The following is a 21,812-nucleotide window of genomic DNA, read 5'->3' as shown; positions in this document are numbered from 1 at the left end:
TAGGGCAAAACGGAGAACATTGCGACAAGTGGGTCACATTACTTTGAAGCCCAAAGATTTTGGATTCTACAAACAGAAGTTGGCACATAGACTGTTCTGACTTCAGAGACGAGTCTCCTGACACTTGTGGGGGATGTAGAGAAAAATCGAGAATACCACCGTGTTCGTGAGGGTCTCCCCTTTCCAGAGAGTGGTCATGCGAAATTGCAGGTCAAACGGTTCCGAAGCTAGAGATGTTTATGTGAGAAGACCGATTATAGGTATGTCTCATGGTTTGACAAAAACGATCTAGGTCCACCATCTTTCACTGCAGATATGGAGGGGTAACATAGGCAGTTGTGGAGGATGGAGACGGATACGCTGAGTCTCAATCTCTCTACTTGAAAACTGATCTATTTGAATGGGTATTTTCAACATTAATTTACTTTGATTCACGTACCTTTGCTTCATTTGACTCAAAATAAACGAGTTCCATTCTTTTTGAAGTCTTATTTTTTCATTTTTTCCTTAAAAAATGATTTGATCTCATTTTGCACTATATTCATTTATAAAAACTCGTCATCAGTTAGCTGTCGCGACTGAAGAAGACAGAATGTGAAAGACACAACAGATGAACTACAGAAGATTTGAACTGAAGCATGGTCAAGAGTTTGGAAGACTGTCATGCTCACAAGTAAAGCACAAAACACTCACATGATGTTCAATCGTTCCAAGCACCGTGGACACGTCAATCGATATCTTCACTGACATTGCTGCAGAAAGAAAGAAAAAAACTTTGGGCATAAGGCTCGTTGGTCTAGGGGTATGATTCTCGCTTAGGGTGCGAGAGGTCCCGGGTTCAAATCCCAGATGAGACCTTTGGCAGATCCTTGAACAAGCTCAGACAGGCAGATCTTGGGCCACTGGTCGGAATGCCAACTATCACCTCTTGGGCGCAGGACAAGGATGGCTGAATGGTTTTGGCGAAGGACTGCAAATCTATTTTCATATGCACTTGTTGGTTCAACGTCGCACAACATTTATTATTTTAGATAAACTGAAGAATGTAGGAGCAATTCTAACTGCCACGAACAACGATAATGATTCAAATGTAATACACTTGAAATGACATCCAGCCCCTAAAACAAATGAAGTTCTCATGCTCTGCATTGGCCGGGAATCGAACCCGGGTCAACTGCTTGGAAGGCAGCTATGCTCACCACTATACCACCAATGCTATGTGCAGGTTATTAGCAACATGGAGACATCGACTCATATCTTGACCGTCATTTTTGTGGAAAGTGATCATTCTTTGACCAAACGCATCGTTGGTTTAGGTGTATGATTATGGCTTAGGTTGCGAGAGGTCCCTGGTTAAAACATATATCATTTTAATCAGTACAGGTTACCTTCAGATTAGGCCTGTGACACTTGTGGGGAAAGTAGGGCAAAACGGAGAACATTGCGACAAGTGGGTCACATTACTTTGAAGCCCAAAGATTTTGGATTCTACAAACAGAAGTTGGCACATAGACTGTTCTGACTTCAGACGAGTCTCCTGACACTTGTGGGGGATGTAGAGAAAATCGAGAATACCACCGTGTTCGTGAGGGTCTCCCCTTTCCAGAGAGTGGTCATGCGAAATTGTAGGTCAAACGGTTCCGAAGCTAGAGATGTTTATGTGAGAAGACCGATTATAGGTATGTCTCATGGTTTGACAAAAAACGATCTAGGTCCACCATCTTTCACTGCAGATATGGAGGGGTAACATAGGCAGTTGTGGAGGATGGAGACGGATACGCTGAGTCTCAATCTCTCTACTTGAAAACTGATCTATTTGAATGGGTATTTTCAACATTAATTTACTTTGATTCACGTACCTTTGCTTCATTTGACTCAAAATAAACGAGTTCCATTCTTTTTGAAGTCTTATTTTTTCATTTTTTCCTCCTTAAAAAATGATTTGATCTCATTTTGCACTATATTCATTTATAAAAACTCGTCATCAGTTAGCTGTCGCGACTGAAGAAGACAGAATGTGAAAGACACAACAGATGAACTACAGAAGATTTGAACTGAAGCATGGTCAAGAGTTTGGAAGACTGTCATGCTCACAAGTAAAGCACAAAACACTCACATGATGTTCAATCGTTCCAAGCACCGTGGACACGTCAATCGATATCTTCACTGACATTGCTGCAGAAAGAAAGAAAAAAAGTATGGGCATAAGGCTCGTTGGTCTAGGGGTATGATTCTCGCTTAGGGTGCGAGAGGTCCCGGGTTCAAATCCCGGATGAGCCCTTTGCAGATCCTTGAACAAGCTCAGACAGGCAGATCTTGGGCCACTGGTCGGAACGCCAACTATCACCTCTTGGGCGCAGGACAAGGATGGCTGAATGGTTTTGGCGAAGGACTGCAAATCTATTTTCATATGCACTTGTTGGTTCAACGTCGCACAACATTTATTATTTTAGATAAACTGAAGAATGTAGGAGCAATTCTAACTGCCACGAACAACGATAATGATTCAAATGTAATACACTTGAAATGACATCCAGCCCCTAAAACAAATGAAGTTCTCATGCTCTGCATTGGCCGGGAATCGAACCCGGGTCAACTGCTTGGAAGGCAGCTATGCTCACCACTATACCACCAATGCTATGTGCAGGTTATTAGCAACATGGAGACATCGACTCATATCTTGACCGTCATTTTTGTGGAAAGTGATCATTCTTTGACCAAACGCATCGTTGGTTTAGGTGTATGATTATGGCTTAGGTTGCGAGAGGTCCCTGGTTAAAACATATATCATTTTAATCAGTACAGGTTACCTTCAGATTAGGCCTGTGACACTTGTGGGGAAAGTAGGGCAAAACGGAGAACATTGCGACAAGTGGGTCACATTACTTTGAAGCCCAAAGATTTTGGATTCTACAAACAGAAGTTGGCACATAGACTGTTCTGACTTCAGACGAGTCTCCTGACACTTGTGGGGGATGTAGAGAAAAATCGAGAATACCACCGTGTTCGTGAGGGTCTCCCCTTTCCAGAGAGTGGTCATGCGAAATTGTAGGTCAAACGGTTCCGAAGCTAGAGATGTTTATGTGAGAAGACCGATTATAGGTATGTCTCATGGTTTGACAAAAACCGATCTAGGTCCACCATCTTTCACTGCAGATATGGAGGGGTAACATAGGCAGTTGTGGAGGATGGAGACGGATACGCTGAGTCTCAATCTCTCTACTTGAAAACTGATCTATTTGAATGGGTATTTTCAACATTAATTTACTTTGATTCACGTACCTTTGCTTCATTTGACTCAAAATAAACGAGTTCCATTCTTTTTGAAGTCTTATTTTTTCATTTTTCCTTAAAAAAATGATTTGATCTCATTTTGCACTATATTCATTTATAAAAACTCGTCATCAGTTAGCTGTCGCGACTGAAGAAGACAGAATGTGAAAGACACAACAGATGAACTACAGAAGATTTGAACTGAAGCATGGTCAAGAGTTTGGAAGACTGTCATGCTCACAAGTAAAGCACAAAACACTCACATGATGTTCAATCGTTCCAAGCACCGTGGACACGTCAATCGATATCTTCACTGACATTGCTGCAGAAAGAAAGAAAGTATGGGCATAAGGCTCGTTGGTCTAGGGGTATGATTCTCGCTTAGGGTGCGAGAGGTCCCGGGTTCAAATCCCGGATGAGCCCTTTTGCAGATCCTTGAACAAGCTCAGACAGGCAGATCTTGGGCCACTGGTCGGAATGCCAACTATCACCTCTTGGGCGCAGGACAAGGATGGCTGAATGGTTTTGGCGAAGGACTGCAAATCTATTTTCATATGCACTTGTTGGTTCAACGTCGCACAACATTTATTATTTTAGATAAACTGAAGAATGTAGGAGCAATTCTAACTGCCACGAACAACGATAATGATTCAAATGTAATACACTTGAAATGACATCCAGCCCCTAAAAAAATGAAGTTCTCATGCTCTGCATTGGCCGGGAATCGAACCCGGGTCAACTGCTTGGAAGGCAGCTATGCTCACCACTATACCACCAATGCTATGTGCAGGTTATTAGCAACATGGAGACATCGACTCATATCTTGACCGTCATTTTTGTGGAAAGTGATCATTCTTTGACCAAACGCATCGTTGGTTTAGGTGTATGATTATGGCTTAGGTTGCGAGAGGTCCCTGGTTAAAACATATATCATTTTAATCAGTACAGGTTACCTTCAGATTAGGCCTGTGACACTTGTGGGGAAAGTAGGGCAAAACGGAGAACATTGCGACAAGTGGGTCACATTACTTTGAAGCCCAAAGATTTTGGATTCTACAAACAGAAGTTGGCACATAGACTGTTCTGACTTCAGACGAGTCTCCTGACACTTGTGGGGGATGTAGAGAAAAATCGAGAATACCACCGTGTTCGTGAGGGTCTCCCCTTTCCAGAGAGTGGTCATGCGAAATTGTACGTCAAACGGTTCCGAAGCTAGAGATGTTTATGTGAGAAGACCGATTATAGGTATGTCTCATGGTTTGAGAAAAACCGATCTAGGTCCACCATCTTTCACTGCAGATGTGGAGGGGTAACATAGGCAGTTGTGGAGGATGGAGACGGATACGCTGAGTCTCAATCTCTCTACTTAAAAACTGATCTATTTGAATGGGTATTTTCAACATTAATTTACTTTGATTAACGTACCTTTGATTCATTTGACTCAAAATAAACGAGTTCCATTCTTTTTGAAGTCTTATTTTTTCATTTTTTCCTTAAAAAAATGATTTGATCTCATTTTGCACTATATTCATTTATAAAAACTCGTCATCAGTTAGCTGTCGCGACTGAAGAAGACAGAATGTGAAAGACACAACAGATGAACTACAGAAGATTTGAACTGAAGCATGGTCAAGAGTTTGGAAGACTGTCATGCTCACAAGTAAAGCACAAAACACTCACATGATGTTCAATCGTTCCAAGCACCGTGGACACGTCAATCGATATCTTCACTGACATTGCTGCAGAAAGAAGAAAAAAACTATGGGCATAAGGCTCGTTGGTCTAGGGGTATGATTCTCGCTTAGGGTGCGAGAGGTCCCGGGTTCAAATCCCGGATGAGCCCTTTTGCAGATCCTTGAACAAGCTCAGACAGGCAGATCTTGGGCCACTGGTCGGAACGCCAACTATCACCTCTTGGGCGCAGGACAAGGATGGCTGAATGGTTTTGGCGAAGGACTGCAAATCTATTTTCATATGCACTTGTTGGTTCAACGTCGCACAACATTTATTATTTTAGATAAACTGAAGAATGTAGGAGCAATTCTAACTGCCACGAACAACGATAATGATTCAAATGTAATACACTTGAAATGACATCCAGCCCCTAAAACAAATGAAGTTCTCATGCTCTGCATTGGCCGGGAATCGAACCCGGGTCAACTGCTTGGAAGGCAGCTATGCTCACCACTATACCACCAATGCTATGTGCAGGTTATTAGCAACATGGAGACATCGACTCATATCTTGACCGTCATTTTTGTGGAAAGTGATCATTCTTTGACCAAACGCATCGTTGGTTTAGGTGTATGATTATGGCTTAGGTTGCGAGAGGTCCCTGGTTAAAACATATATCATTTTAATCAGTACAGGTTACCTTCAGATTAGGCCTGTGACACTTGTGGGGAAAGTAGGGCAAAACGGAGAACATTGCGACAAGTGGGTCACATTACTTTGAAGCCCAAAGATTTTGGATTCTACAAACAGAAGTTGGCACATAGACTGTTCTGACTTCAGAGGAGTCTCCTGACACTTGTGGGGGATGTAGAGAAAAATCGAGAATACCACCGTGTTCGTGAGGCTCTCCCTTTCCAGAGAGTGGTCGAAATTGTGAAGCTAGAGATGTTTTATGTGAGAAGACCGATTATAGGTATGTCTCATGGTTTGACAAAAACCGATCTAGGTCCACCATTTCACTGCAGATATGGAGGGGTAACATAGGCAGTTGTGGAGGATGACGGAACGCTGAGTCTCAATCTCTCTACTTGAAAACTGATCTATTTGAATGGGTATTTTCAACATTAATTTACTTTGATTCACGTACCTTTGCTTCATTTGACTCAAAATAAACGAGTTCCATTCTTTTGAAGTCTTATTTTCATTTTCCTTAAAAAATGATTTGATCTCATTTTGCACTATATTCATTTATAAAAACTCGTCATCAGTTAGCTGTGCGACTGAAGAAGACAGAATGTGAAAGACACAGCAGATGAACTACAGAAGATTTGAACTGAACCATGGTCAAGAAAACCATTCAGCTCATCCTTGTCCTAAAGCCCAAGAGGTGATAGTTGATGTTCACCAGTGGCCCAAGATCTGCCTGTCTGAGCTTGTTCAAGGATCTGCAAAAGGGCTCATCCGGGATTTGAACCCGGGACCTCTCGCACCCTAAGCGAGAATCATACCCCTAGACCAACGAGCCTTATGCCCATAGGGTTTTTTCTTTCTTTCTGCAGCAATGTCAGTGAAGATATCGATTGACGTGTCCACGGTGCTTGGAACGATTGAACATCATGTGAGTGTTTTGTGCTTTACTTGTGAGCATGACAGTCTTCCAAACTCAGTCTTCCAAATTAATGACCATGCTTCAGTTCAAATCTTCTGTAGTTCATCTGTTGTGTCTTTCACATTCTGTCTTCTTCAGTCGCGACAGCTAACTGATGACGAGTTTTTATAAATGAATATAGTGCAAAATGAGATCAAATCATTTTTTAAAGGAAAAATGAAAAATAAGACTTCAAAAAGAATGGAACTCGTTTATTTTGAGTCAAATGAAGCAAAGGTACGTGAATCAAAGTAAATTAATGTTGAAAATACCCATTCAAATAGATCAGTTTTCAAGTAGAGAGATTGAGACTCAGCGTATCCGTCTCCATCCTCCACAACTGCCTATGTTACCCCTCCATATCTGCAGTGAAAGATGGTGGACCTAGATCGGTTTTTGTCAAACCATGAGACATACCTATAATCGGTCTTCTCACATAAACATCTCTAGCTTCGGAACCGTTTGACCTACAATTTCGCATGACCACTCTGGAAAGGGGAGACCCTCACGAACACGGTGGTATTCTCGATTTTTCTCTACATCCCCCACAAGTGTCAGGAGACTCGTCTGAAGTCAGAACAGTCTATGTGCCAACTTCTGTTTGTAGAATCCAAAATCTTTGGGCTTCAAAGTAATGTGACCCACTTGTCGCAATGTTCTCCGTTTTGCCCTACTTTCCCCACAAGTGTCACAGGCCTAATCTGAAGGTAACCTGTACTGATTAAAATGATATATGTTTTAACCAGGGACCTCTCGCAACCTAAGCCATAATCATACACCTAAACCAACGATGCGTTTGGTCAAAGAATGATCACTTTCCACAAAAATGACGGTCAAGATATGAGTCGATGTCTCCATGTTGCTAATAACCTGCACATAGCATTGGTGGTATAGTGGTGAGCATAGCTGCCTTCCAAGCAGTTGACCCGGGTTCGATTCCCGGCCAATGCAGAGCATGAGAACTTCATTTGTTTTAGGGGCTGGATGTCATTTCAAGTGTATTACATTTGAATCATTATCGTTGTTCGTGGAGTTAGAATTGCTCCTACATTCTTCAGTTTATCTAAAATAATAAATGTTGTGCGACGTTGAACCAACAAGTGCATATGAAAATAGATTTGCAGTCCTTCGCCAAAACCATTCAGCCATCCTTGTCCTGCGCCCAAGAGGTGATAGTTGGCGTTCCGACCAGTGGCCCAAGATCTGCCTGTCTGAGCTTGTTCAAGGATCTGCAAAAGGGCTCATCCGGGATTTGAACCCGGGACCTCTCGCACCCTAAGCGAGAATCATACCCCTAGACCAACGAGCCTTATGCCCATAGTTTTTTCTTTCTTTCTGCAGCAATGTCAGTGAAGATATCGATTGACGTGTCCACGGTGCTTGGAACGATTGAACATCATGTGAGTGTTTTGTGCTTTACTTGTGAGCATGACAGTCTTCCAAACTCTTGACCATGCTTCAGTTCAAATCTTCTGTAGTTCATCTGTTGTGTCTTTCACATTCTGTCTTCTTCAGTCGCGACAGCTAACTGATGACGAGTTTTTATAAATGAATATAGTGCAAAATGAGATCAAATCATTTTTTAAGGAAAAATGAAAAAATAAGACTTCAAAAAGAATGGAACTCGTTTATTTTGAGTCAAATGAAGCAAAGGTACGTGAATCAAAGTAAATTAATGTTGAAAATACCCATTCAAATAGATCAGTTTTCAAGTAGAGAGATTGAGACTCAGCGTATCCGTCTCCATCCTCCACAACTGCCTATGTTACCCCTCCATATCTGCAGTGAAAGATGGTGGACCTAGATCGGTTTTTGTCAAACCATGAGACATACCTATAATCGGTCTTCTCACATAAACATCTCTAGCTTCGGAACCGTTTGACCTACAATTTCGCATGACCACTCTCTGGAAAGGGGAGACCCTCACGAACACGGTGGTATTCTCGATTTTTCTCTACATCCCCCACAAGTGTCAGGAGACTCGTCTGAAGTCAGAACAGTCTATGTGCCAACTTCTGTTTGTAGAATCCAAAATCTTTGGGCTTCAAAGTAATGTGACCCACTTGTCGCAATGTTCTCCGTTTTGCCCTACTTTCCCCACAAGTGTCACAGGCCTAATCTGAAGGTAACCTGTACTGATTAAAATGATATATGTTTTAACCAGGGACCTCTCGCAACCTAAGCCATAATCATACACCTAAACCAACGATGCGTTTGGTCAAAGAATGATCACTTTCCACAAAAATGACGGTCAAGATATGAGTCGATGTCTCCATGTTGCTAATAACCTGCACATAGCATTGGTGGTATAGTGGTGAGCATAGCTGCCTTCCAAGCAGTTGACCCGGGTTCGATTCCCGGCCAATGCAGAGCATGAGAACTTCATTAGTTTTAGGGGCTGGATGTCATTTCAAGTGTATTACATTTGAATCATTATCGTTGTTCGTGGCAGTTAGAATTGCTCCTACATTCTTCAGTTTATCTAAAATAATAAATGTTGTGCGACGTTGAACCAACAAGTGCATATGAAAATAGATTTGCAGTCCTTCGCCAAAACCATTCAGCCATCCTTGTCCTGCGCCCAAGAGGTGATAGTTGGCGTTCCGACCAGTGGCCCAAGATCTGCCTGTCTGAGCTTGTTCAAGGATCTGCAAAAGGGCTCATCCGGGATTTGAACCCGGGACCTCTCGCACCCTAAGCGAGAATCATACCCCTAGACCAACGAGCCTTATGCCAAATACTTTTTCTTTCTTTCTGCAGCAATGTCAGTGAAGATATCGATTGACGTGTCCACGGTGCTTGGAACGATTGAACATCATGTGAGTGTTTTGTGCTTTACTTGTGAGCATGACAGTCTTCCAAACTCTTGACCATGCTTCAGTTCAAATCTTCTGTAGTTCATCTGTTGTGTCTTTCACATTCTGTCTTCTTCAGTCGCGACAGCTAACTGATGACGAGTTTTTATAAATGAATATAGTGCAAAATGAGATCAAATCATTTTTTTAAGGAAAAAATGAAAAAATAAGACTTCAAAAAGAATGGAACTCGTTTATTTTGAGTCAAATGAAGCAAAGGTACGTGAATCAAAGTAAATTAATGTTGAAAATACCCATTCAAATAGATCAGTTTTCAAGTAGAGAGATTGAGACTCAGCGTATCCGTCTCCATCCTCCACAACTGCCTATGTTACCCCTCCATATCTGCAGTGAAAGATGGTGGACCTAGATCGGTTTTTGTCAAACCATGAGACATACCTATAATCGGTCTTCTCACATAAACATCTCTAGCTTCGGAACCGTTTGACCTACAATTTCGCATGACCACTCTCTGGAAAGGGGAGACCCTCACGAACACGGTGGTATTCTCGATTTTTCTCTACATCCCCCACAAGTGTCAGGAGACTCGTCTGAAGTCAGAACAGTCTATGTGCCAACTTCTGTTTGTAGAATCCAAAATCTTTGGGCTTCAAAGTAATGTGACCCACTTGTCGCAATGTTCTCCGTTTTGCCCTACTTTCCCCACAAGTGTCACGGCCTAATCTGAAGGTAACCTGTACTGATTAAAATGATATATGTTTTAACCAGGGACCTCTCGCAACCTAAGCCATAATCATACACCTAAACCAACGATGCGTTTGGTCAAAGAATGATCACTTTCCACAAAAATGACGGTCAAGATATGAGTCGATGTCTCCATGTTGCTAATAACCTGCACATAGCATTGGTGGTATAGTGGTGAGCATAGCTGCCTTCCAAGCAGTTGACCCGGGTTCGATTCCCGGCCAATGCAGAGCATGAGAACTTCATTTGTTTTAGGGGCTGGATGTCATTTCAAGTGTATTACATTTGAATCATTATCGTTGTTCGTGGCAGTTAGAATTGCTCCTACATTCTTCAGTTTATCTAAAATAATAAATGTTGTGCGACGTTGAACCAACAAGTGCATATGAAAATAGATTTGCAGTCCTTCGCCAAAACCATTCAGCCATCCTTGTCCTGCGCCCAAGAGGTGATAGTTGGCGTTCCGACCAGTGGCCCAAGATCTGCCTGTCTGAGCTTGTTCAAGGATCTGCAAAAGGGCTCATCCGGGATTTGAACCCGGGACCTCTCGCACCCTAAGCGAGAATCATACCCCTAGACCAACGAGCCTTATGCCCATAGTGTTTTTCTTTCTTTCTGCAGCAATGTCAGTGAAGATATCGATTGACGTGTCCACGGTGCTTGGAACGATTGAACATCATGTGAGTGTTTTGTGCTTTACTTGTGAGCATGACAGTCTTCCAAACTCTTGACCATGCTTCAGTTCAAATCTTCTGTAGTTCATCTGTTGTGTCTTTCACATTCTGTCTTCTTCAGTCGCGACAGCTAACTGATGACGAGTTTTTATAAATGAATATAGTGCAAAATGAGATCAAATCATTTTTTAAGGAAAAATGAAAAAATAAGACTTCAAAAAGAATGGAACTCGTTTATTTTGAGTCAAATGAAGCAAAGGTACGTGAATCAAAGTAAATTAATGTTGAAAATACCCATTCAAATAGATCAGTTTTCAAGTAGAGAGATTGAGACTCAGCGTATCCGTCTCCATCCTCCACAACTGCCTATGTTACCCCTCCATATCTGCAGTGAAAGATGGTGGACCTAGATCGGTTTTTGTCAAACCATGAGACATACCTATAATCGGTCTTCTCATAAACATCTCTAGCTTCGGAACCGTTTGACCTACAATTTCGCATGACCACTCTCTGGAAAGGGGAGACCCTCACGAACACGGTGGTATTCTCGATTTTTCTCTACATCCCCCACAAGTGTCAGGAGACTCGTCTGAAGTCAGAACAGTCTATGTGCCAACTTCTGTTTGTAGAATCCAAAATCTTTGGGCTTCAAAGTAATGTGACCCACTTGTCGCAATGTTCTCCGTTTTGCCCTACTTTCCCCACAAGTGTCACAGGCCTAATCTGAAGGTAACCTGTACTGATTAAAATGATATATGTTTTAACCAGGGACCTCTCGCAACCTAAGCCATAATCATACACCTAAACCAACGATGCGTTTGGTCAAAGAATGATCACTTTCCACAAAAATGACGGTCAAGATATGAGTCGATGTCTCCATGTTGCTAATAACCTGCACATAGCATTGGTGGTATAGTGGTGAGCATAGCTGCCTTCCAAGCAGTTGACCCGGGTTCGATTCCCGGCCAATGCAGAGCATGAGAACTTCATTTTTTTAGGGGCTGGATGTCATTTCAAGTGTATTACATTTGAATCATTATCGTTGTTCGTGGCAGTTAGAATTGCTCCTACATTCTTCAGTTTATCTAAAATAATAAATGTTGTGCGACGTTGAACCAACAAGTGCATATGAAAATAGATTTGCAGTCCTTCGCCAAAACCATTCAGCCATCCTTGTCCTGCGCCCAAGAGGTGATAGTTGGCGTTCCGACCAGTGGCCCAAGATCTGCCTGTCTGAGCTTGTTCAAGGATCTGCAAAAGGGCTCATCCGGGATTTGAACCCGGGACCTCTCGCACCCTAAGCGAGAATCATACCCCTAGACCAACGAGCCTTATGCCCATAGTTTTTTCTTTCTTTCTGCAGCAATGTCAGTGAAGATATCGATTGACGTGTCCACGGTGCTTGGAACGATTGAACATCATGTGAGTGTTTTGTGCTTTACTTGTGAGCATGACAGTCTTCCAAACTCTTGACCATGCTTCAGTTCAAATCTTCTGTAGTTCATCTGTTGTGTCTTTCACATTCTGTCTTCTTCAGTCGCGACAGCTAACTGATGACGAGTTTTTATAAATGAATATAGTGCAAAATGAGATCAAATCATTTTTTAAGGAAAAATGAAAAAATAAGACTTCAAAAAGAATGGAACTCGTTTATTTTGAGTCAAATGAAGCAAAGGTACGTGAATCAAAGTAAATTAATGTTGAAAATACCCATTCAAATAGATCAGTTTTCAAGTAGAGAGATTGAGACTCAGCGTATCCGTCTCCATCCTCCACAACTGCCTATGTTACCCTCCATATCTGCAGTGAAAGATGGTGGACCTAGATCGGTTTTTGTCAAACCATGAGACATACCTATAATCGGTCTTCTCACATAAACATCTCTAGCTTCGGAACCGTTTGACCTACAATTTCGCATGACCACTCTCTGGAAAGGGGAGACCCTCACGAACACGGTGGTATTCTCGATTTTTCTCTACATCCCCCACAAGTGTCAGGAGACTCGTCTGAAGTCAGAACAGTCTATGTGCCAACTTCTGTTTGTAGAATCCAAAATCTTTGGGCTTCAAAGTAATGTGACCCACTTGTCGCAATGTTCTCCGTTTTGCCCTACTTTCCCCACAAGTGTCACAGGCCTAATCTGAAGGTAACCTGTACTGATTAAAATGATATATGTTTTAACCAGGGACCTCTCGCAACCTAAGCCATAATCATACACCTAAACCAACGATGCGTTTGGTCAAAGAATGATCACTTTCCACAAAAATGACGGTCAAGATATGAGTCGATGTCTCCATGTTGCTAATAACCTGCACATAGCATTGGTGGTATAGTGGTGAGCATAGCTGCCTTCCAAGCAGTTGACCCGGGTTCGATTCCCGGCCAATGCAGAGCATGAGAACTTCATTTGTTTTAGGGGCTGGATGTCATTTCAAGTGTATTACATTTGAATCATTATCGTTGTTCGTGGCAGTTAGAATTGCTCCTACATTCTTCAGTTTATCTAAAATAATAAATGTTGTGCGACGTTGAACCAACAAGTGCATATGAAAATAGATTTGCAGTCCTTCGCCAAAACCATTCAGCCATCCTTGTCCTGCGCCCAAGAGGTGATAGTTGGCGTTCCGACCAGTGGCCCAAGATCTGCCTGTCTGAGCTTGTTCAAGGATCTGCAAAAGGGCTCATCCGGGATTTGAACCCGGGACCTCTCGCACCCTAAGCGAGAATCATACCCCTAGACCAACGAGCCTTATGCCCATACTTTTTTTCTTTCTTTCTGCAGCAATGTCAGTGAAGATATCGATTGAAGATATCGATTGACGTGTCCACGGTGCTTGGAACGATTGAACATCATGTGAGTGTTTTGTGCTTTACTTGTGAGCATGACAGTCTTCCAAACTCTTGACCATGCTTCAGTTCAAATCTTCTGTAGTTCATCTGTTGTGTCTTTCACATTCTGTCTTCTTCAGTCGCGACAGCTAACTGATGACGAGTTTTTATAAATGAATATAGTGCAAAATGAGATCAAATCATTTTTTTAAGGAAAAAATATTTTAAAAAGACTTCAAAAAGAATGGAACTCGTTTATTTTGAGTCAAATGAAGCAAAGGTACGTGAATCAAAGTAAATTAATGTTGAAAATACCCATTCAAATAGATCAGTTTTCAAGTAGAGAGATTGAGACTCAGCGTATCCGTCTCCATCCTCCACAACTGCCTATGTTACCCCTCCATATCTGCAGTGAAAGATGGTGGACCTAGATCGGTTTTTGTCAAACCATGAGACATACCTATAATCGGTCTTCTCACATAAACATCTCTAGCTTCGGAACCGTTTGACCTACAATTTCGCATGACCACTCTCTGGAAAGGGGAGACCCTCACGAACACGGTGGTATTCTCGATTTTTCTCTACATCCCCCACAAGTGTCAGGAGACTCGTCTGAAGTCAGAACAGTCTATGTGCCAACTTCTGTTTGTAGAATCCAAAATCTTTGGGCTTCAAAGTAATGTGACCCACTTGTCGCAATGTTCTCCGTTTTGCCCTACTTTCCCCACAAGTGTCACAGGCCTAATCTGAAGGTAACCTGTACTGATTAAAATGATATATGTTTTAACCAGGGACCTCTCGCAACCTAAGCCATAATCATACACCTAAACCAACGATGCGTTTGGTCAAAGAATGATCACTTTCCACAAAAATGACGGTCAAGATATGAGTCGATGTCTCCATGTTGCTAATAACCTGCACATAGCATTGGTGGTATAGTGGTGAGCATAGCTGCCTTCCAAGCAGTTGACCCGGGTTCGATTCCCGGCCAATGCAGAGCATGAGAACTTCATTTGTTTTAGGGGCTGGATGTCATTTCAAGTGTATTACATTTGAATCATTATCGTTGTTCGTGGCAGTTAGAATTGCTCCTACATTCTTCAGTTTATCTAAAATAATAAATGTTGTGCGACGTTGAACCAACAAGTGCATATATGAAAATAGATTTGCAGTCCTTCGCCAAAACCATTCAGCCATCCTTGTCCTGCGCCCAAGAGGTGATAGTTGGCGTTCCGACCAGTGGCCCAAGATCTGCCTGTCTGAGCTTGTTCAAGGATCTGCAAAAGGGCTCATCCGGGATTTGAACCCGGGACCTCTCGCACCCTAAGCGAGAATCATACCCCTAGACCAACGAGCCTTATGCCCATACTTTTTTTCTTTCTTTCTGCAGCAATGTCAGTGAAGATATCGATTGACGTGTCCACGGTGCTTGGAACGATTGAACATCATGTGAGTGTTTTGTGCTTTACTTGTGAGCATGACAGTCTTCCAAACTCTTGACCATGCTTCAGTTCAAATCTTCTGTAGTTCATCTGTTGTGTCTTTCACATTCTGTCTTCTTCAGTCGCGACAGCTAACTGATGACGAGTTTTTATAAATGAATATAGTGCAAAATGAGATCAAATCATTTTTTAAGGAAAAATGAAAAAATAAGACTTCAAAAAGAATGGAACTCGTTTATTTTGAGTCAAATGAAGCAAAGGTACGTGAATCAAAGTAAATTAATGTTGAAAATACCCATTCAAATAGATCAGTTTTCAAGTAGAGAGATTGAGACTCAGCGTATCCGTCTCCATCCTCCACAACTGCCTATGTTACCCCTCCATATCTGCAGTGAAAGATGGTGGACCTAGATCGGTTTTTGTCAAACCATGAGACATACCTATAATCGGTCTTCTCACATAAACATCTCTAGCTTCGGAACCGTTTGACCTACAATTTCGCATGACCACTCTCTGGAAAGGGGAGACCCTCACGAACACGGTGGTATTCTCGATTTTTCTCTACATCCCCCACAAGTGTCAGGAGACTCGTCTGAAGTCAGAACAGTCTATGTGCCAACTTCTGTTTGTAGAATCCAAAATCTTTGGGCTTCAAAGTAATGTGACCCACTTGTCGCAATGTTCTCCGTTTTGCCCTACTTTCCCCACAAGTGTCACAGGCCTAATCTGAAGGTAACCTGTACTGATTAAAATGATATATGTTTTAACCAGGGACCTCTCGCAACCTAAGCCATAATCATACACCTAAACCAACGATGCGTTTGGTCAAAGAATGATCACTTTCCACAAAAATGACGGTCAAGATATGAGTCGATGTCTCCATGTTGCTAATAACCTGCACATAGCATTGGTGGTATAGTGGTGAGCATAGCTGCCTTCCAAGCAGTTGACCCGGGTTCGATTCCCGGCCAATGCAGAGCATGAGAACTTCATTTGTTTTAGGGGCTGGATGTCATTTCAAGTGTATTACATTTGAATCATTATCGTTGTTCGTGGCAGTTAGAATTGCTCCTACATTCTTCAGTTTATCTAAAATAATAAATGTTGTGCGACGTTGAACCAACAAGTGCATATGAAAATAGATTTGCAGTCCTTCGCCAAAACCATTCAGCCATCCTTGTCCTGCGCCCAAGAGGTGATAGTTGGCGTTCCGACCAGTGGCCCAAGATCTGCCTGTCTGAGCTTGTTCAAGGATCTGCAAAAGGGCTCATCCGGGATTTGAACCCGGGACCTCTCGCACCCTAAGCGAGAATCATACCCCTAGACCAACGAGCCTTATGCCCATAGTGTTTTTCTTTCTTTCTGCAGCAATGTCAGTGAAGATATCGATTGACGTGTCCACGGTGCTTGGAACGATTGAACATCATGTGAGTGTTTTGTGCTTTACTTGTGAGCATGACAGTCTTCCAAACTCTTGACCATGCTTCAGTTCAAATCTTCTGTAGTTCATCTGTTGTGTCTTTCACATTCTGTCTTCTTCAGTCGCGACAGCTAACTGATGACGAGTTTTTATAAATGAATATAGTGCAAAATGAGATCAAATCATTTTTTAAGGAAAAATGAAAAAATAAGACTTCAAAAAGAATGGAACTCGTTTATTTTGAGTCAAATGAAGCAAAGGTACGTGAATCAAAGTAAATTAATGTTGAAAATACCCATTCAAATAGATCAGTTTTCAAGTAGAGAGATTGAGACTCAGCGTATCCGTCTCCATCCTCCACAACTGCCTATGTTACCCCTCCATATCTGCAGTGAAAGATGGTGGACCTAGATCGGTTTTTGTCAAACCATGAGACATACCTATAATCGGTCTTCTCACATAAACATCTCTAGCTTCGGAACCGTTTGACCTACAATTTCGCATGACCACTCTCTGGAAAGGGGAGACCCTCACGAACACGGTGGTATTCTCGATTTTTCTCTACATCCCCCACAAGTGTCAGGAGACTCGTCTGAAGTCAGAACAGTCTATGTGCCAACTTCTGTTTGTAGAATCCAAAATCTTTGGGCTTCAAAGTAATGTGACCCACTTGTCGCAATGTTCTCCGTTTTGCCCTACTTTCCCCACAAGTGTCACAGGCCTAATCTGAAGGTAACCTGTACTGATTAAAATGATATATGTTTTAACCAGGGACCTCTCGCAACCTAAGCCATAATCATACACCTAAACCAACGATGCGTTTGGTCAAAGAATGATCACTTTCCACAAAAATGACGGTCAAGATATGAGTCGATGTCTCCATGTTGCTAATAACCTGCACATAGCATTGGTGGTATAGTGGTGAGCATAGCTGCCTTCCAAGCAGTTGACCCGGGTTCGATTCCCGGCCAATGCAGAGCATGAGAACTTCATTTGTTTTAGGGGCTGGATGTCATTTCAAGTGTATTACATTTGAATCATTATCGTTGTTCGTGGCAGTTAGAATTGCTCCTACATTCTTCAGTTTATCTAAAATAATAAATGTTGTGCGACGTTGAACCAACAAGTGCATATGAAAATAGATTTGCAGTCCTTCGCCAAAACCATTCAGCCATCCTTGTCCTGCGCCCAAGAGGTGATAGTTGGCGTTCCGACCAGTGGCCCAAGATCTGCCTGTCTGAGCTTGTTCAAGGATCTGCAAAAGGGCTCATCCGGGATTTGAACCCGGGACCTCTCGCACCCTAAGCGAGAATCATACCCCTAGACCAACGAGCCTTATGCCCATACTTTCTTTCTTTCTGCAGCAATGTCAGTGAAGATATCGATTGACGTGTCCACGGTGCTTGGAACGATTGAACATCATGTGAGTGTTTTGTGCTTTACTTGTGAGCATGACAGTCTTCCAAACTCTTGACCATGCTTCAGTTCAAATCTTCTGTAGTTCATCTGTTGTGTCTTTCACATTCTGTCTTCTTCAGTCGCGACAGCTAACTGATGACGAGTTTTTATAAATGAATATAGTGCAAAATGAGATCAAATCATTTTTTAAGGAAAAATGAAAAAATAAGACTTCAAAAAGAATGGAACTCGTTTATTTTGAGTCAAATGAAGCAAAGGTACGTGAATCAAAGTAAATTAATGTTGAAAATACCCATTCAAATAGATCAGTTTTCAAGTAGAGAGATTGAGACTCAGCGTATCCGTCTCCATCCTCCACAACTGCCTATGTTACCCCTCCATATCTGCAGTGAAAGATGGTGGACCTAGATCGGTTTTTGTCAAACCATGAGACATACCTATAATCGGTCTTCTCACATAAACATCTCTAGCTTCGGAACCGTTTGACCTACAATTTCGCATGACCACTCTCTGGAAAGGGGAGACCCTCACGAACACGGTGGTATTCTCGATTTTTCTCTACATCCCCCACAAGTGTCAGGAGACTCGTCTGAAGTCAGAACAGTCTATGTGCCAACTTCTGTTTGTAGAATCCAAAATCTTTGGGCTTCAAAGTAATGTGACCCACTTGTCGCAATGTTCTCCGTTTTGCCCTACTTTCCCCACAAGTGTCACAGGCCTAATCTGAAGGTAACCTGTACTGATTAAAATGATATATGTTTTAACCAGGGACCTCTCGCAACCTAAGCCATAATCATACACCTAAACCAACGATGCGTTTGGTCAAAGAATGATCACTTTCCACAAAAATGACGGTCAAGATATGAGTCGATGTCTCCATGTTGCTAATAACCTGCACATAGCATTGGTGGTATAGTGGTGAGCATAGCTGCCTTCCAAGCAGTTGACCCGGGTTCGATTCCCGGCCAATGCAGAGCATGAGAACTTCATTTGTTTTAGGGGCTGGATGTCATTTCAAGTGTATTACATTTGAATCATTATCGTTGTTCGTGGCAGTTAGAATTGCTCCTACATTCTTCAGTTTATCTAAAATAATAAATGTTGTGCGACGTTGAACCAACAAGTGCATATGAAAATAGATTTGCAGTCCTTCGCCAAAACCATTCAGCCATCCTTGTCCTGCGCCCAAGAGGTGATAGTTGGCGTTCCGACCAGTGGCCCAAGATCTGCCTGTCTGAGCTTGTTCAAGGATCTGCAAAAGGGCTCATCCGGGATTTGAACCCGGGACCTCTCGCACCCTAAGCGAGAATCATACCCCTAGACCAACGAGCCTTATGCCCATACTTTCTTTCTTTCTGCAGCAATGTCAGTGAAGATATCGATTGACGTGTCCACGGTGCTTGGAACGATTGAACATCATGTGAGTGTTTTGTGCTTTACTTGTGAGCATGACAGTCTTCCAAACTCTTGACCATGCTTCAGTTCAAATCTTCTGTAGTTCATCTGTTGTGTCTTTCACATTCTGTCTTCTTCAGTCGCGACAGCTAACTGATGACGAGTTTTTATAAATGAATATAGTGCAAAATGAGATCAAATCATTTTTTAAGGAAAAATGAAAAAATAAGACTTCAAAAAGAATGGAACTCGTTTATTTTGAGTCAAATGAAGCAAAGGTACGTGAATCAAAGTAAATTAATGTTGAAAATACCCATTCAAATAGATCAGTTTTCAAGTAGAGAGATTGAGACTCAGCGTATCCGTCTCCATCCTCCACAACTGCCTATGTTACCCCTCCATATCTGCAGTGAAAGATGGTGGACCTAGATCGGTTTTTGTCAAACCATGAGACATACCTATAATCGGTCTTCTCACATAAACATCTCTAGCTTCGGAACCGTTTGACCTACAATTTCGCATGACCACTCTCTGGAAAGGGGAGACCCTCACGAACACGGTGGTATTCTCGATTTTTCTCTACATCCCCCACAAGTGTCAGGAGACTCGTCTGAAGTCAGAACAGTCTATGTGCCAACTTCTGTTTGTAGAATCCAAAATCTTTGGGCTTCAAAGTAATGTGACCCACTTGTCGCAATGTTCTCCGTTTTGCCCTACTTTCCCCACAAGTGTCACAGGCCTAATCTGAAGGTAACCTGTACTGATTAAAATGATATATGTTTTAACCAGGGACCTCTCGCAACCTAAGCCATAATCATACACCTAAACCAACGATGCGTTTGGTCAAAGAATGATCACTTTCCACAAAAATGACGGTCAAGATATGAGTCGATGTCTCCATGTTGCTAATAACCTGCACATAGCATTGGTGGTATAGTGGTGAGCATAGCTGCCTTCCAAGCAGTTGACCCGGGTTCGATTCCCGGCCAATGCAGAGCATGAGAACTTCATTTTTTTAGGGGCTGGATGTCATTTCAAGTGTATTACATTTGAATCATTATCGTTGTTCGTGGCAGTTAGAATTGCTCCTACATTCTTCAGTTTATCTAAAATAATAAATGTTGTGCGACGTTGAACCAACAAGTGCATATGAAAATAGATTTGCAGTCCTTCGCCAAAACCATTCAGCCATCCTTGTCCTGCGCCCAAGAGGTGATAGTTGGCGTTCCGACCAGTGGCCCAAGATCTGCCTGTCTGAGCTTGTTCAAGGATCTGCAAAAGGGCTCATCCGGGATTTGAACCCGGGACCTCTCGCACCCTAAGCGAGAATCATACCCCTAGACCAACGAGCCTTATGCCCATACTTTCTTTCTTTCTGCAGCAATGTCAGTGAAGATATCGATTGACGTGTCCACGGTGCTTGGAACGATTGAACATCATGTGAGTGTTTTGTGCTTTACTTGTGAGCATGACAGTCTTCCAAACTCTTGACCATGCTTCAGTTCAAATCTTCTGTAGTTCATCTGTTGTGTCTTTCACATTCTGTCTTCTTCAGTCGCGACAGCTAACTGATGACGAGTTTTTATAAATGAATATAGTGCAAAATGAGATCAAATCATTTTTTAAAGGAAAAAAATGAAAAAATAAGACTTCAAAAAGAATGGAACTCGTTTATTTTGAGTCAAATGAAGCAAAGGTACGTGAATCAAAGTAAATTAATGTTGAAAATACCCATTCAAATAGATCAGTTTTCAAGTAGAGAGATTGAGACTCAGCGTATCCGTCTCCATCCTCCACAACTGCCTATGTTACCCCTCCATATCTGCAGTGAAAGATGGTGGACCTAGATCGGTTTTTGTCAAACCATGAGACATACCTATAATCGGTCTTCTCACATAAACATCTCTAGCTTCGGAACCGTTTGACCTACAATTTCGCATGACCACTCTCTGGAAAGGGGAGACCCTCACGAACACGGTGGTATTCTCGATTTTTCTCTACATCCCCCACAAGTGTCAGGAGACTCGTCTGAAGTCAGAACAGTCTATGTGCCAACTTCTGTTTGTAGAATCCAAAATCTTTGGGCTTCAAAGTAATGTGACCCACTTGTCGCAATGTTCTCCGTTTTGCCCTACTTTCCCCACAAGTGTCACAGGCCTAATCTGAAGGTAACCTGTACTGATTAAAATGATATATGTTTTAACCAGGGACCTCTCGCAACCTAAGCCATAATCATACACCTAAACCAACGATGCGTTTGGTCAAAGAATGATCACTTTCCACAAAAATGACGGTCAAGATATGAGTCGATGTCTCCATGTTGCTAATAACCTGCACATAGCATTGGTGGTATAGTGGTGAGCATAGCTGCCTTCCAAGCAGTTGACCCGGGTTCGATTCCCGGCCAATGCAGAGCATGAGAACTTCATTTGTTTTAGGGGCTGGATGTCATTTCAAGTGTATTACATTTGAATCATT

General features: G+C 42.2%; 30 non-coding genes across 30 annotated transcripts; 15 read left to right on the top strand and 15 right to left on the bottom strand.

Annotated features, from left to right (window-relative positions):
• Positions 1-785: 785 nt before the first annotated feature.
• trnap-agg lies at positions 786-858 on the top strand. The gene has a single exon. It is a non-coding gene; the product is annotated as a tRNA-Pro (tRNA).
• Positions 859-1,144: 286 nt separating this feature from the next.
• trnag-ucc lies at positions 1,145-1,216 on the bottom strand. Its single transcript has one exon. It is a non-coding gene; the product is annotated as a tRNA-Gly (tRNA).
• A 992-nt stretch (positions 1,217-2,208) lies between these two features.
• Positions 2,209-2,280, top strand: trnap-agg. The gene has a single exon. It is a non-coding gene; the product is annotated as a tRNA-Pro (tRNA).
• Positions 2,281-2,566: 286 nt separating this feature from the next.
• Positions 2,567-2,638, bottom strand: trnag-ucc. The gene has a single exon. It is a non-coding gene; the product is annotated as a tRNA-Gly (tRNA).
• Positions 2,639-3,624: 986 nt separating this feature from the next.
• Positions 3,625-3,696, top strand: trnap-agg. The gene has a single exon. It is a non-coding gene; the product is annotated as a tRNA-Pro (tRNA).
• Positions 3,697-3,982: 286 nt separating this feature from the next.
• Positions 3,983-4,054, bottom strand: trnag-ucc. Its single transcript has one exon. It is a non-coding gene; the product is annotated as a tRNA-Gly (tRNA).
• A 990-nt stretch (positions 4,055-5,044) lies between these two features.
• trnap-agg lies at positions 5,045-5,116 on the top strand. Its single transcript has one exon. It is a non-coding gene; the product is annotated as a tRNA-Pro (tRNA).
• A 287-nt stretch (positions 5,117-5,403) lies between these two features.
• Positions 5,404-5,475, bottom strand: trnag-ucc. Its single transcript has one exon. It is a non-coding gene; the product is annotated as a tRNA-Gly (tRNA).
• Positions 5,476-6,400: 925 nt separating this feature from the next.
• On the bottom strand, positions 6,401-6,472 carry trnap-agg. Its single transcript has one exon. It is a non-coding gene; the product is annotated as a tRNA-Pro (tRNA).
• Positions 6,473-7,474: 1,002 nt separating this feature from the next.
• trnag-ucc lies at positions 7,475-7,546 on the top strand. The gene has a single exon. It is a non-coding gene; the product is annotated as a tRNA-Gly (tRNA).
• A 286-nt stretch (positions 7,547-7,832) lies between these two features.
• trnap-agg lies at positions 7,833-7,904 on the bottom strand. Its single transcript has one exon. It is a non-coding gene; the product is annotated as a tRNA-Pro (tRNA).
• A 988-nt stretch (positions 7,905-8,892) lies between these two features.
• On the top strand, positions 8,893-8,964 carry trnag-ucc. The gene has a single exon. It is a non-coding gene; the product is annotated as a tRNA-Gly (tRNA).
• A 287-nt stretch (positions 8,965-9,251) lies between these two features.
• trnap-agg lies at positions 9,252-9,323 on the bottom strand. Its single transcript has one exon. It is a non-coding gene; the product is annotated as a tRNA-Pro (tRNA).
• A 989-nt stretch (positions 9,324-10,312) lies between these two features.
• On the top strand, positions 10,313-10,384 carry trnag-ucc. The gene has a single exon. It is a non-coding gene; the product is annotated as a tRNA-Gly (tRNA).
• A 287-nt stretch (positions 10,385-10,671) lies between these two features.
• On the bottom strand, positions 10,672-10,743 carry trnap-agg. The gene has a single exon. It is a non-coding gene; the product is annotated as a tRNA-Pro (tRNA).
• Positions 10,744-11,730: 987 nt separating this feature from the next.
• On the top strand, positions 11,731-11,802 carry trnag-ucc. Its single transcript has one exon. It is a non-coding gene; the product is annotated as a tRNA-Gly (tRNA).
• Positions 11,803-12,088: 286 nt separating this feature from the next.
• On the bottom strand, positions 12,089-12,160 carry trnap-agg. The gene has a single exon. It is a non-coding gene; the product is annotated as a tRNA-Pro (tRNA).
• Positions 12,161-13,147: 987 nt separating this feature from the next.
• Positions 13,148-13,219, top strand: trnag-ucc. Its single transcript has one exon. It is a non-coding gene; the product is annotated as a tRNA-Gly (tRNA).
• A 287-nt stretch (positions 13,220-13,506) lies between these two features.
• On the bottom strand, positions 13,507-13,578 carry trnap-agg. Its single transcript has one exon. It is a non-coding gene; the product is annotated as a tRNA-Pro (tRNA).
• A 1,004-nt stretch (positions 13,579-14,582) lies between these two features.
• trnag-ucc lies at positions 14,583-14,654 on the top strand. The gene has a single exon. It is a non-coding gene; the product is annotated as a tRNA-Gly (tRNA).
• A 289-nt stretch (positions 14,655-14,943) lies between these two features.
• trnap-agg lies at positions 14,944-15,015 on the bottom strand. The gene has a single exon. It is a non-coding gene; the product is annotated as a tRNA-Pro (tRNA).
• A 989-nt stretch (positions 15,016-16,004) lies between these two features.
• trnag-ucc lies at positions 16,005-16,076 on the top strand. The gene has a single exon. It is a non-coding gene; the product is annotated as a tRNA-Gly (tRNA).
• Positions 16,077-16,363: 287 nt separating this feature from the next.
• Positions 16,364-16,435, bottom strand: trnap-agg. The gene has a single exon. It is a non-coding gene; the product is annotated as a tRNA-Pro (tRNA).
• Positions 16,436-17,424: 989 nt separating this feature from the next.
• trnag-ucc lies at positions 17,425-17,496 on the top strand. Its single transcript has one exon. It is a non-coding gene; the product is annotated as a tRNA-Gly (tRNA).
• A 287-nt stretch (positions 17,497-17,783) lies between these two features.
• trnap-agg lies at positions 17,784-17,855 on the bottom strand. Its single transcript has one exon. It is a non-coding gene; the product is annotated as a tRNA-Pro (tRNA).
• Positions 17,856-18,840: 985 nt separating this feature from the next.
• Positions 18,841-18,912, top strand: trnag-ucc. The gene has a single exon. It is a non-coding gene; the product is annotated as a tRNA-Gly (tRNA).
• Positions 18,913-19,199: 287 nt separating this feature from the next.
• On the bottom strand, positions 19,200-19,271 carry trnap-agg. The gene has a single exon. It is a non-coding gene; the product is annotated as a tRNA-Pro (tRNA).
• A 985-nt stretch (positions 19,272-20,256) lies between these two features.
• On the top strand, positions 20,257-20,328 carry trnag-ucc. The gene has a single exon. It is a non-coding gene; the product is annotated as a tRNA-Gly (tRNA).
• Positions 20,329-20,614: 286 nt separating this feature from the next.
• Positions 20,615-20,686, bottom strand: trnap-agg. The gene has a single exon. It is a non-coding gene; the product is annotated as a tRNA-Pro (tRNA).
• A 988-nt stretch (positions 20,687-21,674) lies between these two features.
• trnag-ucc lies at positions 21,675-21,746 on the top strand. Its single transcript has one exon. It is a non-coding gene; the product is annotated as a tRNA-Gly (tRNA).
• Positions 21,747-21,812: the final 66 nt, after the last annotated feature.

Source organism: Oncorhynchus gorbuscha, linkage group LG03 (assembly GCF_021184085.1).
Source record: "Oncorhynchus gorbuscha isolate QuinsamMale2020 ecotype Even-year linkage group LG03, OgorEven_v1.0, whole genome shotgun sequence".
Taxonomy (NCBI): domain Eukaryota; kingdom Metazoa; phylum Chordata; class Actinopteri; order Salmoniformes; family Salmonidae; genus Oncorhynchus; species Oncorhynchus gorbuscha.
The sequence above is the reverse complement of the archived record's forward strand: the minus strand, read 5'-3'. Positions and strand labels throughout refer to the sequence as shown.